This window comes from Passer montanus, unplaced genomic scaffold (genome assembly GCF_014805655.1).
Source record: "Passer montanus isolate IOZ18808 unplaced genomic scaffold, ASM1480565v1 scaffold53, whole genome shotgun sequence".
NCBI lineage: Eukaryota > Metazoa > Chordata > Aves > Passeriformes > Passeridae > Passer > Passer montanus.
Genome location: NW_024370263.1, coordinates 2,045,990 through 2,061,813, shown reverse-complemented (window position 1 = coordinate 2,061,813; position 15,824 = coordinate 2,045,990). Strand labels below are relative to the sequence as shown.

General features: G+C 45.2%; 1 protein-coding gene across 21 annotated transcripts in view; it reads left to right on the top strand.

Moving 5' to 3' along the window:
- FBRSL1 (fibrosin like 1) overlaps nucleotides 1-15,824 on the top strand; it is a 501,797-nt gene that overhangs the window by 458,633 nt on the left and 27,340 nt on the right. The window lies entirely within an intron of this gene.

Genomic DNA, 15,824 nt, shown 5'->3' with positions numbered 1-15,824 from the left:
GGGGGAGACGCTCGCTCTTAAGGAACTATTGTACCCCTGTGCACTAACCTGGGCCTGCACTTTCTTTGACTCCTGTGAATGTCTCAGCTGTACCATTTTGGCCCTGGCAACTTTAGGAAAATATACACGCCACAGAGGTTCCAGTGAAAGCTCTGCAGTGAGGGGGGGGTCAGGGGAAAGGGAAGGGGAGGAGAGAACAATGCAGTAGGTTTTGCTGTAATTAATTTCAAATGTGCTGCTCATCTCTTCTCCTTGGGTTTCAAAGGGAGCAAGGGGAGCTTGCAGGGCTTTTCCTACCACATCTGCATCTTTCCAGAGGTGGGCTTGGAAAGGCATCTTTCCTTCCATCTGTGGGTTTGACCAGTCTGGCAATGTGGAATGCCGAGGGCAGCACAAACCGACACTGAAAATTATGTGCTGTCCAGAGGTGGAGGAGAGGGAGAGGAAGGAAGGGTGTGGAGGAGCTTCTCCTGTTACCACACTGGGTGAATGAAGCTGGAGAGACTGAGGAGGTTGGTACTGGGTAAAGCAGATTCCTCTGCAAAGAGTTAGGAGAGCACATTTGCTTAAATAACAAATGTTGCTATATGCTACTGTTGGTCGTGAAATGCTGCCAGGTTTTGGTGCAGGTGAACTGCTACAAAGCTTTTAAAGGTTTGGGTCAAACCCTCAATGTCTTGGTGACTTCATGCCTTTGAAAAATCTCACTTCCTAATTGGGTGGTAGCTAATAAGTTTAGTGTTAAGCTTTTGGTATTATGGCATCTTGAGTAGAAATAGTTTCTTCTGATTGCTGTGTCTGAAATCTCATCTGTTGGACTGTGCTGTATCACACACAAAATAGGAGCTTGGCATCTACCATAGGGCACTGTCCTTGTGTCCTTTGCCTTCAGGTCTTAGTATCAATGAAGTCACACAATTACAGCAGTAAAGAGAAGCAAAATGGGCCTGTTAGACTATTGACTTCACTCCCCTCAACAAGATAACCAGATGCTAATTTGATAGCACTATGAATCTTAGCCAGAAAAATCAGTAAAACAGAAACTTAAATTACACTAAATTACTGTTGCTGCTTTAACAGCTCTATTTTCAAATTGCTTCTTGCTTAGAAGCTTGCACTGAACCCTGGTGCTGGTGGATAATGACCTCTTGTTTAAACACGTGGCTACTTTACGACCCTTAGCTCTTAGAAAAACCAACCTCAGTATCGGGCAGTGGATATTTCTGAAGTTTGCCCATAAGGAAAACATTTCTGCAGGGTGATTGAAGAAAGTGTTCTCTTTTCTGGTCAGAAACCAATTCAGTGCAGCCACAACATGCTGAATACCCCAAAGGCACTTGAGGTGGGCGCTTGTTTGTAATACAGTCCTCCCCAGGATGCCAGTGCTGGTGTGTGACAAGTAGAGCGTGACCAGACAGTGATAAATGTTTCTGTGGTTCTTTGCAAGGGATGTAAATACTGCAGTGCTGTTCCAGGCTCTGTAAAGGAGTGTGTTGGGTTTTGTAGCCTCACAAACTAAATGGACTTCCTGGCACTGGTGTGGGGCTGGCTGTTGAAAAGCTGGTCAGTGATGGAGTTTCACCAAGCGTATGTGCAGTGCATGGGGTGGGGTGGGCATCACTTCAGGCTGTGAACAGGCAAAATTGGTATGGAGAACCAAAGATATGGGGAGAAGCCCAGAGCTTCTGAATGTGGCATATCTGTAGAAGACTGCAAGACCTTTTTCTCTATACATTTCTTGTGGAGGAAAGGGAAATCACACTTGGAGAACATTCAAACCCACTGTCACCCCCTCTTTGTGGAGAGAAACCTATATGAGAAGGGAGGAGGAGCTGAGTCAAGTCCAGGTTTAATTTCCTGATCTTCCTCCATAGGAAGAAATATCCCTTCCTTTTAACTCTTGAACAAACAACTGCATTGGCCACATCATAGTGAAGTATCCCTTAGATCACATCCAGATAAACCTGGATTCCAGCATTTGCTCCTGGTCATGGATGTTTTTGCACCTTGTGCTTGCCAGCAAATACAGGAAAGAAGCAATATCTGAGGTCTCGGCAGAAAGCACATTTATTCCTCTGCCTCCTTTGCTTGTAGCTGGATTGGAGACCATATCCTAATTCCCTGCACACAGGGAGCAGCCATAACAGCACTTTGGAGCACAGCAGGGGTGCTTTGAATGCTCGCTCTGAGTCTTGGCCATGCCTTTCCAGCTTGTCGCCTCTCCCTTCATCAATTTTGACAATAAGGGAAGGAGAAAGGCGGATGGCAGGGCTGGAGAGAGGAGCTGCTGTCCCGGGGCTGCAGTTCTTTCCAGGAGAGCTGCTGTCTCCAAGTGCCACACAGAGAGCCCAGCCTTTGCCAGCCATGTCCTGGGGGTCCTTTCCAAGTCAGACTTCTTTACCTGTCAAGTATAAGGCAAGAGATTAAGGTATATTGTTCCCCTCCAGTGTATTGTGATGTTTCTCTCCAAGGCTGAAGATCAGAAAGTTACTGTAGAGGGGTTTTGCTAAAGAATAAAAGCAAAGCCCCAAGGAGGGTTTTGCAGATCTGGCTTTTTGATCTAGCACAAAACTTTGTTCAAACACTGGATGGTTTCTATATGTTTGAAAAGGATAGAGGCTTTTGCTGGTTTTGTGAAGCTAGATCCTCAAATCCAGGGCAGAAGACGGGCTCAGCCCTTAGCCTGCCCCATCAGGCTCTGGAGCTGGTGCAGTGCTCCTGAAATGCCCCATAAAGCAGGCAGAGCCACCCTGCTCCCTGGCATCCCGGGAGGCAGGGGTGCAGGGACAGGGATGTTCATCCTGCCTGTCCTGCAGCTGCAGGGCTGGGGTGCCAGGGGGCACAGAGCACACAGGGCAGCAGGATGTGCCTGCCATCCGAGCGACTCCCAGGGGTGCTCAGTAAAACCACAGGAATCGGATTTTTCCTCTCCTTTTATTGGTTACAAATGGTTTTTCTCTGCTTTTGAAGGATTCCTACCACCTGCTCCTGTCAGCCAGCAAGATTTGCTTTAGAAGCTCATCTTAAAAAGGGAGAAGGGAGGGATGGGGTGTGTAGGGAGCCTTGAACCACTGAGAGTTTGCCTTTGGAGATTCACAAGGGAAGAGCAGGAATAGGGAATGCTGTAGGGAGGTATTAAATGAGGCCCTTTTGTTTCACTCCTTGTAGAGCATGAAAATGCCCAAGGCATGAATACTCTGTTAAGATTATTCTTGAACATTTAAATGTCTGTTCTGGTAATTTATAAAATGAAGGGGAGGGAAATGCCTTACACAAGGAAGAAAAGGGAGACCTTTACTGGCATCCAGCACTGGTAACTGGGGAGTTGTTCTCTGCTGCTGTGGGAACAGGGGGAGAAGGTGGATTTATCTTGTGGATGCAGAAAAGCTTTAGTCCCCAGAGATGTGGTGTGGCATTGGAGAGGCTGAATGCTCCCTCGGTGTCTTTTTCCTCATTTCATAATGGGGAATATCTTTGTTTCCTTCCTGCCACTCATGATTGTGTTCAGCCTTAGAAGAGGACAGGATTTTTCAGAAATATGCAGCACCCAGCATAAGGGGAATCTGGCTTTGGTTTTAACAAATTCATGGGAAGAAGCATACTCATTCAGAGCAGGTTCTCTGAGCCTCTGGCAGGCTGAGCTCGTTGGGAACAGCTCAGCTCAGAGCCAGCCTGCCTGCAAAACAAAGGGCTGAGGAGAACCCTCTTAAAAACACAGGAGTACGTGCTGTCTGTGAGACATTGTTCCATAATTTCCCCTGTTTCCCATCTCTATATATAAAATAATGGGTGCTCTGCCCCTCCTGGCCTAATTCCTGTTTGTGGAGTGACCATAAGGTAGAATGTGATACCCCAGTCATTGCCATTAGCCATGAGCATAACCTGTAACAAAAGCCCTGTTGCTTGTGTTTTTCTTGTGATGGTTACCCCACTGTGAGGTCCACAAGCCCAGCATGGACCAGTGCTACTATTTTCTGTCTTCTGGGAGCACTGAGAGTGCAAAGCAAATATAGGTCACTTCTCTGCTAGGGTGAGGAATCAGGAGGATGGTGTGGATTTTATTACTTTCAGATATTTGGGCTAGAGGCTCTCTTGCTGTCAGAGCTGAATCAACTCTCAGCCAGTTTGCACGCAACATATGTGATAGATTTTGCAAATGAATATGTTAATGTGGGAGGAGGTGGTTTTCCCTGAAACCAACTGCTGGCACTTTGGAGTGTTGTCCTCAAAAACAAAACCATATTGTGTCCTCAAAACCAAAACCAGTGGCACCAGCCCTTGGATTCTGCCCCTTGAGAGATGAAGCATTTCATTTGTAATCGTTGAATTGATTAACCATTTTGAGGTCCATTAGAAAAAATGCATTTCCCCTCCCTGCAAGGATCTATGATGTCATCTCCAGTTAGTTTAATATCAGCAAAAATACCTCAAACCATTGCTGCAGGCTGAGATGAGGAACTGCATCACTGCACTTCCCTGTGATCTTCTTTGGTGCAGAAGCTATGAATTGCTTCTGACTGGGCTAAGATTTCCTATCAGTTGCAAATAGTTCTATTTCTCAGCCCTGCCTCGTGCAGAGGCCAGCACTCCTCCAGCCTGTGGGACCTGGAGTTGATGGGGAGCCAGGTGGCTCTGGGCAGAGATGCTGAGGCTCAATTCTGACTTCACAGAGAACTGTTTGAAAGGAAATACAGATATAATGAGTGAATGATGATATCTGATGTGCTAATGGGGAGTGGAAACTCTCAAGAATTAGCTGAGACCCCACTTTCCTCTCGTAATGTGCCAGAATCTGGGAATACAAGAATTTGCCAAACCCAAGTAGCTGTTTAGTACTGGACTCTAGGCATGTTTATGTGTGTGCAGTTTGGAAAAACTGTGACATGGAGAGGACTTGAAGGAAAAACTTAGAGTGATTTCAGTGGGATTGTTGGTACACATGGCAAGCATGTAAAAACAAGATTATGAATTATGCAGCAATTACTGTCTCGGAAAAGTATCTGCAGGCTAAGCCCACATACTTACTTGTCTCTTTCCTTTCACCCAATATTGAAATGAAAATGTGCAGCAGTTTCAGACCAGACTGTTCCTGTGATTGTCTTTGCAGAAGCCTGAGCCTGTGCCTGTTTTTTGCCCGGCACAGAGGTTGCATGTGGCAGTGCCTGCCCAGTTCCAGCTCACAGGGTAACGTGGGGATTGTGAGAGTTGTGGCTCTGCCTGGGCAGGGGGAGAGCTCAGGGCTGTGTGCTCTTGGGGCTCCTGCAAACCCCAGGCACCAAGAAAGACAAATGCCTCAGTCAGTAGGGCAGTGAACACTCTCCTGAACAACTTCCCTCACTACACTGAGTAGTCTCATGCCTGTCACAATCACAAGGCTTTTCCATGGCCTTGACAACCTGCAGCAGATTCCATCCAGCAGCCTTGTGGAAATTGTTGTGCTTGATGATCTTTGCAGGGCCACTGCAGTGGATGTAAAGGGACCCCAAGGAGTCAGTGGGAAGAGGAGTGTAGAGCTCACTTTGGCTTTGCAAGTGCTGAGTGACTGCTCCAGGCTTTTTGCACATCCAGGCTGGCATTGCAGCAGTCCGTGCTGCCTTGCACCCTCCAGCCTCATAACACTTTTTTCCACAGCCATAAACCCTCACACAAGAAGAGATTCAAGAGCACCTTTTCATTAATAGGGTGTGATTCCATTGCAATGCACGGCACAGTGTTCCTCTGTTAGGTCTTGCTAGATGCCAGATCATACATTATCCTCCAGCCTATCCAGCACTAAAATATTTCCAGAATTTCTACTGCCCATTGAAGAATTCACACTTCATCAAAGGAGAAAGCTGGAAGGAGCTTTGCAGCTGCACTTCACACACTGAGATCATGATGGAGGAGTTTGCCTTCTGCAGTGCAGTGAAGTGTTCTTTTCTTTCCCTTATTGCATACCAAACCACTCTTTCCTGTTTAGAAGGAAAAACCAATCCCTCACATTTTCCTTCTTGAGCCTTTTGCAAAGCCATCCCTCAGATGCTGTTGTGTTCTCTCAAGTGTGGTTCCTCTTGAACCAGGTGGGACAGAAAAGATTTTTCAGAAGATGCAACACCTTCCAATGTGAGGTGTGGAAACACTATCACAAAAAATTAAGGATTGAGAACTGAAGTGAAGGAAAGCTCCTCTATTCTAGAACTTTTGTTATCAGTAGTTAATAACTGTGATTCATGTGCAACACAGTCCAGTTTTCTTGATAGTGGGCATGTTTAAAGGTAGAGTGAACCTTTTCAATCTTAAAAAGCAAAAGGCCATCTGTGACTTCCTGATGCTGTTTACAAACTTTTTTTTTGCCTGTGCTGTGCTGTCAGTAGCTGGATTTATTCATTTCTTACTCTGTGAATTAAAATGTTGAGGCAGCTCCTGACATGCTTCTTCCAGCATATCCTTTTGGAGTGAATTTTTGGTTGCCATAGGGACCAAATCCAAAGGGCACACACCATTCAAATAAATGTTCCCTGATTAACAACTTGCAGCTTGTCCCTTAAATATTTTAATTATCCATGATGCAACTGGAAATGTTGTTGAATGTATTTAGTCTGTTAGTTTCAATATCTCAATTTTTTCTTAAGATGCCATTCCAGCAGCTCAGGAGCTGGATTTTGACCACGCAAAGAGAAGTGATGCCTTAGTGCTTTTAAACTTGCAGGCAAATTCTTCCAATTTCTCTTAATCTTGACCCTACATTCTCAACCAAGTTAATGGAAAGAGGTGTTACTTCACAGCTTCTAGCAGAATGGAGGCAAGTGGGTAACAGCTGAACATGTTGGTTTAGGGCAGTGATGTGCTGCTGCTGAATCCATGGGAGGGGTCTGCCTGAAAGGGGCCTGGGAGTGAAGAGGGACAGTGGGAGAATGCAGGGATGGGGAGCTGCTGGTTGGAAAGCAGTGGCCCCACTCGACAAGCACTCGACCTCAAGTGTTGTTTTCACAAATTATGAGCATATTAGCACTAATGTGACAGCAGCTACTGAGCTGTGAGGGCTGGACATAACAAACAAACAAACAAGATGGGATTTTGCTAATTTGTGCATGGTGGGTCTCTCCTCTTGGCTCCTGCTTAGCAGAGACTCTGTCACCTTGCAGCACAACTTTGCATTCTCGCAGTTCCAACCTCAACTCTCTCTCACTGGGACTGTTTCTAAACAGATCTTTTTGCCGCCCTTTAGGGAGGAAGAAAACTGGTTTTGGGCTCTTTCTGCCTCTGCTGCAGGGGGGAATAGATAATCTCCCTGCCTTCCTTTGGTAAAAGCTGCCTGGTGGTGGGAAGCCATGGTGACACCCCAGCAGTAACACTGCCCCTCTGCCTGCTGCTTTTCTTGTGGTGTCTGATCTGGTGCATTTTTCCATGCCAGCAGCAAGGGAAGCAGGTAGGCAGGAGCCAGTGCCCACAGGCTGAAGGGTAAGGTATGAACTCATCTTGTTTAGCTCTGTGGTGTGGGTCCATCACCACTTAATTGGCTGCCAATAGCTGCCCTAATGAAGGATGATGGATGGGGCTCCAGGGCTGTGGGAAGGGGCCAGCCTGTCAGAAGCAAGGACGCTCAGGGAAACATATCTCACCTGGAAAGGACGGGGAGCCAAGAGCTTGAGCACAGACAGTTCTTTCCTTGCATCAGGACAGGCATCAGTTGTCTTCCAAGGCAGAGATGGGGATTTCTGTGACCCTGCATATGCTTGGCTGGTTAGGACAATCATCTGTTCCCAGCAGAGATGATCTGGTTTTTCAGAATGTTCTTTCTTGCCATTTTCTGGTTTTGGTTAGCAAGTGTGCTTTCTCAGCCAGACGTTGACTTAACTTCTCCAGGCTGGAAGATCCGAAAGGTCACTGACGCTCCTCCGGAACAGTCTCACTTTCTGATTTTACTTTAAATCATTCCTTGGGAGTTTGGAGCTCTCTGATGTCATTAAAAAAAAAAGAATCAAAACCTTCATAAGACTGTGCAGATGAAACAAAATTGTTGTCTTAGCCCACACAGGGTATTATGCAGCCTGGCAGATCCCTTCCTTGTAGCAATAAGAAAAGGATTTGGCATTTAACCTCTTGAAATTAAACCAGAGTGTGAACTTCAATAGTTCAATCTTATCAGGGCTTTGCTAGAATAACAAATTGTGAAAAAATGTAATCATGTCTCCAATGTGACCTTGGCAGATCTGCCTCTGTGATGTGAGAGATTAGGTAACTCTAAGCAGATGTCTGTTTATTTTGAAAATAATAGTTATAAAATCTTTCTTTTCCCAGTTTGTTTGCACTGCCTGTGAAGGATATGACAGAGAGAATTGTGGTCTGCATGGAGCTCTGTGTTACAAGCTGCTCTATTATGCTGAGCAGTAATTGCTCTTGGAGGTTTGAGTTATCGATCTATTGGTGGGGGTTCAATTTCAGTGTAAAGACCTGTGTTCATGATTTAATTGGAGTGATTAATAACTCACTTGCAGGCTAGATGGGAATCGATATGGATTTCACACACCAAAAGTAGTACATTTTCTCTGGTAATGTAGTAGTTGATGGTTTATTATTTGCCCTTGTTTGCCTAATTAAAATCAAAAGATTCCTTGGTTCATAACAGTTCTGTCTGTTAAAAAGCTTACAGCTGGAGTTGAAGATGAATGCTTGCTTGCTTTTATATTGGGGGAGTGTCTTTCTAAATAACTTATTTGCCTTGTTGCTTGTCTGTCACTCAGATTAGGTGTACAAAAGGCCATCACACATTAAAAACAGAACAAGACAAACACACCTTTAAGTACACAACTACAAGAAGTTTTAGTAATGTTTTCTGGCCAGGGAGGTAGAGTGGCTCCTACGTCACTGGTCTGTAGGCATTCAGCATCTGCTTAGGAGCATTGCTGAAGAGATTTAACCCATTTGATCCAGCATTATAGCCCTGGATTAAAAAGCCTGTATGAAACTTTCAATCTCATTACAACGCCAGCATCCACAGTAGGTGATTTAGCTGCAAATCCAGTTCCAGCTTTGCATTGAGATATTGCCAGAAGCAGCATTGCTGGGAAAATGCAGTGTGACTTACTTTGGGGGGATTTGAATGGTGATCCTTCTTCTTTATGCTGTGGCCCCAATCCTTGTGTTTGGCACCCATTTTCATTCAGCTCCTGCAGCTTTGGTGTGTCATCATGCATGCTTACAGCTAACATGCCTCGATAGAGCATGGAAAGCTCCCAAATCTCTAGGAATAAAACATCCCATTAAAGAACCACAGAGCAGCAAATAGGCATCAAGTCCACAGATCTTATTGCTGCTGCTCCTCAGTTTCTGCAGGCGGGGGTGAAAGCTTTCTGTGCTTCAAGCTTTCTCAACAAAGGCTCTTATCTACAGAACTGGCTGAGGAAAACATTCTGTGTAGTGTGTTTGAATTTTCTTTTTGATTTGTAGAGTCCAGTAAGCTTTCTGGTGGATGGCAGATTCCTGTGTTCAAATTAATTCTAGTGATGGCAGACCTTATTGGTTAACATTCACAAACATCTTGGTGTATATGTGAGCTGCAGACTGAAAACACTGATCTGGATGGAAGTGTTTTAATTTTAAATAGGTATTTCTTTAAGGAATCCTTCCTACCTATTCTGAAACAATCAAAGTAAATGTAAATTTGCCATGCTTGAGGTCTTGGTTGGGGGAGACACTAATTATACTGAGAGTGGGGGATTGCAAAGCCTTAGAGGTGGTCGGGGTTCCCTGAAGCCTTGGGTTTCATCAGCATTTCCAGGGTGTTGGTGACCCAGAGCTGGCTCTGGGGAGTGCATGGATGTGTCCATGTGGGTGCAGGAGAGAGGAACTCTCTGCCCAGGTGTGCCCCTAACGTGGAAACCGTGGAGCACATCAGCCCTTCACTGTTGGGAGTTGCTGGCTCTGTGATAAGAAGGAGAGCTGCTTTCCATGTCGTGACATTATGAAAGTGGCTTGAAGATATTTCACTTTTTAAACTTGGGCGCTTCGGAAGGGAGGGAGGGGGAAGATACCCTTGGAAGTTAATTCTGAGGACCAAGCTGACAGCTTTTTGCCACTGTTGCTTTCTTCTAGGTTGAAAAGCTGAAGGCTTGTTACAGCCCCAGCATACAGCAATCTAGCAGGTTAAATGACTTGGGCAACACAGTTTATTAAAACTGGCAAGTGCTCGCTCCAGTTCTCCTCCTGATAGTCAGGGCTGCCTGGGAGAGTAATTGATAGTGGCAGCTGTTGGGAGGTGTTTCAGATTGCAGCAGGCAATGTGACTTGACAGACAGCTCTGTACAAATGAGCTGAGTGATAGGGGGCGAATCCGGGCGGGCTGGGAAGAGCTCCCCACTTGTTCTTGGGATGGGCTCTGGGAGCTGCACTGGAAACAAAGGCCAGCTCCATGGCACATGGGTTCAGAGCCAGCACAAGGGCCTGTGCTCACAGTTTGCTTTCCTCTGTGAGAAAACACTGTAATTTTTCTGTAAATACCACCAGGAGCCCATGATGTTCAGAGGAGCCCGTGGCACAGGAGAACGCTGTTTTGGCACAGCCTGATGTGTAGTACTGCTGTTGTGATGGAACCTTGGCCTTTGCTTCTCAGTAATGTTAAAAATCCTCGTGTTGCACAACCTTGGACCCTTCAAGACAGTAGTTTTATGTGCAAGCCCCACGTCTTTATGTCTTATCTTGAGCTGATTTGCATTAAAATAGGTGGAGGAACTCTGTGCTCCCTTTGTTGGGGAGCTTCTGTGCTGTAGCTGTGCTTGCCTTACCTTTGCAAACAGCCTAATCGCTTAAAGTCTTAAGTAGTGCTACTCTCCTAAAATGCAATGAAAAAGCCATTTATATAAAAGCAAAAGCCATCTAGGGATAAAGAATTAGCACTTAAATATTGATTTTCACTTGTAAGCACTCTACCAGCATCAGTGTTATCGTTGTCAAAGCAAAATGCTTTATTCTCTCTTCTGCTTATTATATGTTCCATATCCACAATACATTATGGAGCAGCCTAAAAGTTCAATTTAATTTTTTTTTTTCTAAAAACCCACAAAATGTTTACTGATGTTTATTTAGTTATTTCTTTGTTTTGACCTCCTGCTGAAAGTCCTGCCCTTCTTTACTCTTTCCCCTTGCTGATGTTTCAAAACTCTTCTCTGGGACTCATCAACTCGCTCTGCAATTCTCAGCTTCTTGCCATGTGTAATTCCTGCGGTGCTGCTTTTCCAGTGTTTCTTGCTGGAATATGGAGCAGGGTTCACCATAGCCAGTCTGGCCTGTGTCTGTTTTCAAGGATATGTGCAGGGCGGATAGATGGGCTACAGATGGTGGTTGTTGTGTTTCTTGGGAAATTGCCATTGGTAAAGATGTCATTGATGGATGTAGGAGAGGCATTTCTTTCTCACATCACCCCATCACCCTTGCTGTTTGAATGCAGCAAGGGAGACTGCAGAGGGAGGCTGCAGAAAGACGTCTGAATGACTCCACTTCTCTTTTTTTCAAGAGACAAAGGAAAGGCGTGCAAGCAAGATTAGATTATTTCCAATCACATTGTACGTGTGTTGACAGTCCCCTTTCAGCAGCAACCAGCAGCTTGCAAAGAGCAAGAGGCAGGGCTGGAACTGCTGTTGCCCTAAGTACTGTTTGTATAACACAGTAACTGCTTATTGGAGTTCTCAAAGCAGCCTTTACATGTTTAATCCCTTGCACTTGAGCTACTCTTAATCAGCTTGAAAGCAAATTCCTGTAACAGAAAGGTTTAATTTGTGTCTGGGACTTTCTGTATTGTGCTTAGCCTGCAATGCTGTGTAGTTACACACTGGCAGGCATGTCACCCTCTGCAGCCTTGGGGATGGGCAGTGTTCACTTATTGCAGCCTCAGATCCAGAATTCAGGGATCTCTCAGATGGGGTCTTGGCTGATGGTCTCTCAGCTTCAGGTAATTCCTCCTGAAGCAAGCTTTATACAGTAATTTAAGCTGTTGTTGACTTCGGGGTTTCCCTTAAACTTCACCTCCGGTTCCTACAGATTTACAGAGCAGGAGCTAAAGCTCTCTGGGCTTTTAAAAATTGTTACGTTTTCTTCTTTACCGGTTGAAGTTGGAATTGGATGCAGCCCAAGACGTAGGGAGGTTAACCTTTTGCAACACTCCAAATGAACAAATTAGTCGATCAGGGAGGCAAGAATTACTAATCCCAGGTTGTTGAGGTTTTTTCCTTGTTAGAGCAGTTTCAGCCTTTTCTTCCCTGTCTCTCACACTCAGTCATCATTCATCCCTGTGAGATCAAGACATGTTTCACTGTCTGTTCATTTAAGAAAACCTCTCAATGGAAGAAGTCCAAGGTGTTTGGTTAGAAAATAAACAAAAGTTGGCATGCTCAAAAGGGGTAGCGCTGTGCACGGTGGAGAGTGGCAGATGTGATCCAGCCTTCCCGTAGCATGGCTGGAACATGAATCATTACAAATGTCAGATTTCCTGTGAAGGGACAAGCTGAACTGACATGCGTTCAGGTTTAATTAAGGTTGAATTATTGGAGCTGACTGTCAAGTCTTAGGCAAATTGGCTCAGCCTGTTATCATTAAGCATGAAAATTACTCTAGGACTTGGTAAAAATAAACACATTTTTGCCTCTAGAACATTGTGGTGTGGTCGGGTGGGTCTGTGTTTTTGTTGGGGCAGTTGTGCTCAGCTCCCTGGGTCCATCTGCTCAGGAGGGCTGGATTAGCAGCCCAAGAACAGAAATTTCTGAAAGGATCTCAATGCAACCTGATCCAGCTTGCTCAAAAGGGAGTATTTGGTTGCTTTCCTTGGGATATTTCCATATGTGAGCAGCAGTCAGCCTGGTCAGAGCTTGGGCATGCAGGAGTGTAGTTCTCTTAGGAGGGATATTCAAGTATCCTGCAGAGAAACTACAGAGTTTGAGATCCTGATCAGAACGGGCAACATCCCTCATTAAAGTCATTAAGATTAACTTTCTGAGATATTTCAGGAAAGACAGCTGAGAGACTTCCATGTGTGCATTGCAGCCATCAGGAGGAAGAATGACAAAGTCACCAAACAGCAGGATTCTCCCCTTCCTGTGTGGTGTCTGAGAAGGCTTGGGGGCTGCTCCCTCTGATGTTTTTCCCCTCTTGCCCATGAATCCACATCATGTCTTTCCCTTCTCAGTGCTTCTGCTTTTGTGCAACATGGCTGCAGAAGGAGAGAAGATACTCCCACTCGTGCCTGTAGCTTTTCTGGCGAGGGGGAAACTGGCATGTGGATATTTTCATTGCTGTTGAGAACAAAAGGCAAAAACATTGTGGTACTGCATCCTGAGAGATGGAAGTTGGCAGCAGGAATTAGTCATGTACCCCTAGCACTAGCTAGCACAACCAGGCTTGGCTGGTCAATTCAGTCAGCAAGGGAGACTGAGCTTTTGCTTTGAGAAAATTGCAAATGAGAACTAGTGCTGAAACCACAGGGAATCAATAGTTGCACATAAAACTGGTCAAACAGCTGCTTTTAATGTGGGACTTTATTGATTTGTTTTGGATCTAATTGACTTTTTACTCAACTAACTTTTGTGGTGCCAGTGTGTTTTGAATATACACCATTAGTCTGCATTGCCTATAATTACACAATATGAAGTTTAACTCTGTAGGAGGAGGCCTGTTGGATGCAAAGAGCTAATGGGCTCTGAGGAAACCTATGCTCAGGAATGAAACCCAATTGCTTTTAATGGGTAGCTCCTGAAAAATAGTGGAATCTGCAGCTGTGAACACACTTGCTCCAAAATGCAGTGTGGGGAGCCCTGGCTTGACTAGGCAATGAGAATTTTTCAGCTGTTAGCAGTAAAAACTGAGGGAAATTTACAAACATATTATAAAAAATAACGATGCGCAAAAGCATTGAGAATTTTACTTCAAAAATAAATTCTGAATAGCATTGGAACCAAGTCTAGCTACAGCACACAACCAGGTTACCTGTGGTGCATGAATTCATATTTGATAAAGAAATTCACTGAAATAAGAGGCTTGTTTTTGTTGTAGAGATTAATTTAGGATCTCCAGACATTGTGTCAAACCTGTAAAGATATATAAGGTGCTGGAAAGTACAGTGTTGATAGTACTTGCTGCCAGCCAAAACACTGGTGCTTGGAAAGGCTTCTGTTCCTGTTACTTGTGGGTTTGAGGCCCCAAGACCTCAAGACATTTTCAGCTGATAAATATAGTTCATATGTTTCCATTCGTCCTCTTCTTGCATTCTGAATTCATACAGTGATGAGCTGACTGATTGATGGCTGAGGGAAATGGTGCATTGGTGAGAGTGCAGGCAGAGCCAGAAGCAGTGTGGGAAGCTGCCTTTTATCTCAAGGGAGGGGATGCCATCACCACGTGGGCATTCTTGGGTACAGAACATGAGCTGGTGTGCTGCAGGCTCTGATTCACTGCTGTCCTCCTGCCATCTGATGCCAGCTCTCAGGCTGTGGAAGTGGCACTGGGGACTCTGTCCTCGCATGGGCTGGTTCACAAACACTGGCCAGAGCTTCTGCACGGCCAGAATTAGCTCACAGGGTGTGCTGTGTGTTATTTCCACACCCTCCTACATCAGGAACTGGCTCGGTCCTTTGATGAGACGGGAGAATTTCAAAGGTGGAATTAGTTTGTGAGGGTGTTGGGAGCATGTTAATGAGTGTAGGTAGCATCTCCTGCGTGTCTGCAAGGCAGCCAAATGCCAGCAGCCCCCGGCACGTTTTGGTGGGTAACAAAAGTGTCTCCTAAAAGTCAGAGGTGCTGTGTGTGCACAGTGGGATGTGTGTGAAACACACCACCAACCCTGTAGCCCATGAAGAGCTTTTCTTGTAATTGTGGGTATGTGTGCACTTCAGGATCCACAGATTAGGGTGAAAAGGGAGTTACAGTGGGAGTTGAATTGCTTTCATGTTGGTCTTTTCAGTTGTCTACAACCTTTTGGATACTGCTTGATCTGAAATATCTCTTCTTTCCTCCCTTTTTCCTTTGCAGCCTTTTAACTCTTTGGGATGCTTTGTTTAGCTTAATTATGAAAAATGTCAGGGTTTGGCACGACAGAAGGAGTAATTCCATATGGAATTCTCTCTGTAGGTGCATTTTGCAAGGTTGCAGCCTTCCTGATAGTTTCAGCATGCTGAGTATACAGATATTTACTGTTTAGGGTGAGCAGGATTGAGCAGGACTAGATTTGGGTGCCCACTGAACTTCTGACTGGATTTTTCCACTGTTCCCCGTTCTGTTCTTAAACACAAGTGTGTGGCCAGGGGACAGCAGCTTCACAGCTTCTCTGCAGAGCTGTCCCCTCCTTTGCTACAGAGATCCCAGGTAGTCTCCATCCTAGAAGACAGATAGGGTTATGATTAAGGATTGATGCTTGGCTCCTGGTGTGTTGGAGCTGGAGTTGAACCTAAATCCAATGTGGGTTACCTTGAAAGGGCATTGAGAAAATGAAATGTCTTAGTGATGAGGCCTGTGTCTCATGAACATAAAACTTGCATTGAGCAGGAAATACTGTAGCAGTAACTTGAGACGTGTTCACGCTCCTATTGTACATAACCTCGGGCCCCTGAAGAAGTCACAAAGCTGTGTGTTCTCTGCAGTATGCATTCATTTAATGACAGCTAAGTCTCTTGCACACATGCTGAAAGTACTGTGGACCGGCCAGTCAAGGACAGCGGAAGGACAGACTCAAACACACATCCATCTTGTAGCAGCAGCGCTCCCACGGCGCTCCCACGAGCTGAAACATGACTTGTTTTTTCCCAGGCATATGCTCCACCAAGCAGAGAGAGAAACACAAACCTTTCAGCACGCGCTTTGTT